We start from the raw sequence: 4,122 nt of genomic DNA on the forward strand, positions 1-4,122 counted from the left end.
ATTTACTGGTGTGACACTAGGGAAGAGGGACTTCAGTTATGTGGATAGTGTGAACATGCTGCCACTGTTCTCCTTGGAACAGAGAAGGTTAAGAGGAGATTTGATAGAAGTGTTCAAAATCGTGTATGGTTTTGAAAGAGTAAACAAAGAGAAACTGTTGCCTGTGGCAGAAAGGCCGGTAATCAGAGGACACAGATTTACTGTAACTGGCAAAAGAGCAGAAACAATATGGTAAGATTTTGTGATCTGAAATCTTCTACCTGAAAGTGCGGTGAAAGCAGATTCAATAGTAGCATTTAAAATAGAATTGCATGAATAATTGAAGGGAATAAACTACAGGCTATGGGGAAAGAGCAGCGGAGTGGGACTAATTGTATCTGTGGAGAGAGAAACAGAGTTAATGTTTCAGGTCTATGACCTGTCATCAAGAAAAATATTCTGATCTTCTATTTTCCCTACCAAAGTGGATAACTTCACATTTCCCCACATTATACTCCACCTTCTTGCCCAATCGCTTAATCGGTCCAAATCCCTTTGCTGCCTCTTCGCGTCCTCCTCACAGCTTACTTTCCCACCTAACTTTGTATTGTCAGAAAATTGGATAAATTACACTCGACGCCCTCATATAAGTTATTGAGATAGATTGTAAATATCTGAGGTACAAGCACCGATCCTTTTGCCACTCCACTTGTTACACCCTATCATCCATAAGGTGACCCAGTTATTCCTATTTGTTTTCTGCCTGCTAACCAATCCTCAATCCATGCTAATATATTGGCCCTATTCCTATGAGCCTTGTGTAACATCCTTTTGTGTGGCACCTTATTGAATACCTTCTGAAAATCCAAATATACTGCATCCATTGGACCCTCTTACCTACCCTGCTAGCTATGCCCTCAAAAACCTCTAATAGATTTGTCTAACACAATTGCCCTTTTATAAAACTGTGTTGACTCTGTCTAAATACATTGTGATTTTCCAAGTGCCTTGTTACCAAATTCTAACAACAACAACAACATCTTTAACATCTATACAGCATCTTAAAGGAGGAAAAAGAGGAAGAGAGGCAGAGAGGTTTAGAGAGCAAATTCCAGAGCTTAGAGTCCTTGGCAGCTGAAGGCATGGTGAGCAGTGGCTGAGTGATTAAAATCGGGAATGCTCAAGAGGCCAGAATTGGAGGAGCGCAGATATCTTGAAGGTTGGTAGGGCTGGATGAGATTACAGAGATAGGGAAGGGAGCGCTATGGAGGAATTTGAAAACAAGGATAAGAATTTGTTACGACTGAGGTGGGAGGAATAGACTGTTTATTCTAGTTTCACTTCTCCACAAGTCACAACATATATTTAAATTTTCCCACTTACCCATATGATCAATCAAATACTGTATTTTTTCCCAGAATAAAACACACTAACCAGGTTTCTTTAATGAACAACAAAATTATTGGTTTACTATAAAACAAGTCTTAAAGTAAAGCATAAACAGACAAATTGAAATTTTAAAGTTCCCCTTTTACCTTAGACACACACACCGATTAACCGGAAAAATAAAAGGTATTTTTGTTCAGAGCTCTGTTACAAAAACAACAGACAAAAAAAAAACACTTAGGCTGATTAGACTCATTCTTGAAGAAAAAAGCAAATGAGATATGTTGTGTTCCAAAACTGGCATACAGTCTGACCTCCGAGTATGCGTAGATGGGTCACGTGGATCTTTTAGAACAGTTCTTTTCAAGCGGCGTTGAGAATTAATTTAGCAGGCTTTTCTTCAAAGACAGGAGATGAGATGAGTTGACACAGTGGACTTCTCAGGGTCTTTAAGAGAGGTACTGGAAAGCAGAGCTGTGTTGTGGCCTTCTCTCCTTCCTTGGGAATTCTCTTCTTCTACAGATTTGACTCTTGAAACATTCAGCCAGAATCTGGTCTCTTCCTCCGTGACACTTCTTTAGCAGCAGGTGCTAACTTTATCTCATTCCAGAAGGTAAAGACTGACACTACAACCAAAAGCTTGCAAGTTTGCTGCTCTCTCAGGTGCATGCTGCTGCTCCCGGGCTTATCCTGTCAAGGGGCGTGCGACTGTCATTCTCTACCCACATCTTCCTTAGTTACCAGAGTTTCTGTTCCATTTTTAACTTGAGTCATGTGACAACCATTAAATGTTGTTGCCAAACTAGTTCTTTCAGTGTCCTCATGATGACCCTCTTGTAAAAAAAATCTGGTCCAACATTTCTTCAGTTTGACTATGAATTCCTCAAAAATATTTTTGACAAAAAACAGAAACACTTTCATAACAAATTTTAAAATTAAGGCATTGCTTAACCAGGAGCTAATGTAGGTCACCGAGCACAAGGGTGATGGATGAATGGGACTTGATGTGAACTGGGACATGGGCATCAGGGATTTGGATGAACTCAGGTTTACGGAGGGTAAAACATGGGAAGTCAGCCAGAAGTGCATTGGAATAGTCAGGTCTCGAGGTAACAAAAATTTCAGTAGCAGATGAACTGAGGCAAGGCGGAGTTGGGCAATATCACAGAGGAGGAAACAGGCATTCTTAGTGATGATGCTCATATTGGGGACAAATATAATACCAAGGTTAAGAATGGTCTGGTTCAGCCTCAGACATTTGGCAGGTAGAGGGATAGAATCGGTGGCTAGGGAATGGAGTTTAAAATGGGAATGGAGACAATGGCTTTGGTCTTCTCAATATTTAGTGGAGGAAATTTCAGCTCATCCAGTACTGGATGTCAGACAAGCAGTCTGACAATTTAGAGACAGTGAAGGGGTCAAGAAAGCTGGTGGTGAGGTAGAGGTGGGTGTCGTCAGCATTGCTGCGAAGTTTCCAATTTTTTGTCAAAACTTGAGAATCTGTGGCCGGAATTTTATGCCACCCCAATGAGCCGGATGGTGGTGGGGGGGAGCGGTAAAATGGAGCAGGAGGCTTTCCCGACCCGCCTCCACCTCCATTTACGTAGGGCAGTGAGGAGGCGAATTACAGGCCCACCCCAGGCCAACCAAGGCCCTTAAGTTGCCACTTAATGACCACTTAAGGGTCTTTGCCTGCCTCCACGCGGATTTTACACGTGGCAAGCAGGTGTCCTGGAACCGGGAAAAGCCGCCTGGGAAAAGCAGGCAACTTCTCAGCACCCCAGGGGTGGGCCCTGATAATCGGGCACAGGGTGCCCGATGGAGAGCCACCCCCGGATCCCCAACCACCCCCACTTCTCCACAAAAGACCACCCTTGCCTCACTGGGGCCCGACCGATTATCCCCGGCGAGGCAACCAAAACTCACCTTAAATCCCGGCTCCATGTCTTCCTCTGTGGTTGGCTGGGCTGCAGTCCCAGCAGTGGCCACCACTGATTGGCCAGTGGAAGTCCCGCCTTGGAACAGTTGAAACCTGGGGACCCGTAAAATGCAGGACGGATCCCCAGGTGAGGAGGAAGCGCGTTCGCCACTGACTTTTACGTCGGTGGCAGCTCCTGTCCGCCCAACGTAAAATCCAGCCGTATATTTTTAAAAACTGTAAAGGATTTTATGGACATTGAATCATCTGCAGATTGACAAATTCTGTGGATTTTTTTTTGAAAGGAAGTCCAACAAATGGTTGACCAGTAAACAAGTTTTTACTGGAAGGCAAATGATTTTAAGTAAACATAGCAAGGGGTTGTGTTGTGACAAGACAGGATTTATAATTATCATAGGACTTGCCTGGAAAAAAGTTGGTTTCATTTTGAACTGTTAACTGCCAGCTGGTTTTTGGATTAAAAGAAACAGTTAGAGTTTTGATTATTGACTGGCAGGAGGACAGAAATTCCAGACCAGAATCCAGAATCCTTTCTCTTGAAAAGCAAAAGCCTGTATGAAGTTGTACTGTTGCCTTCTTTTGAAGAAATCCTGAATATTTGCAGAAAACCTTACATTTTTAAAAAAACTTTGCATTGAATGTATGAGAATTGAAACCTTTGTTGCTGCACAGCTGATGTCAGACCTATGAAGTCTTCTGTAGCTGAATTTATTTGAACGCCTACCCAAACAGACTGTTCATCAACATCACCTGGAAAGATTCCTAGTAGCAGCCACCTATTCGACTTTGTGACACCTTGCCAAAACAAAGGACATCCA

This window comes from Heterodontus francisci, chromosome 35 (genome assembly GCF_036365525.1).
Source record: "Heterodontus francisci isolate sHetFra1 chromosome 35, sHetFra1.hap1, whole genome shotgun sequence".
Taxonomy (NCBI): Eukaryota; Metazoa; Chordata; class Chondrichthyes; order Heterodontiformes; family Heterodontidae; genus Heterodontus; species Heterodontus francisci.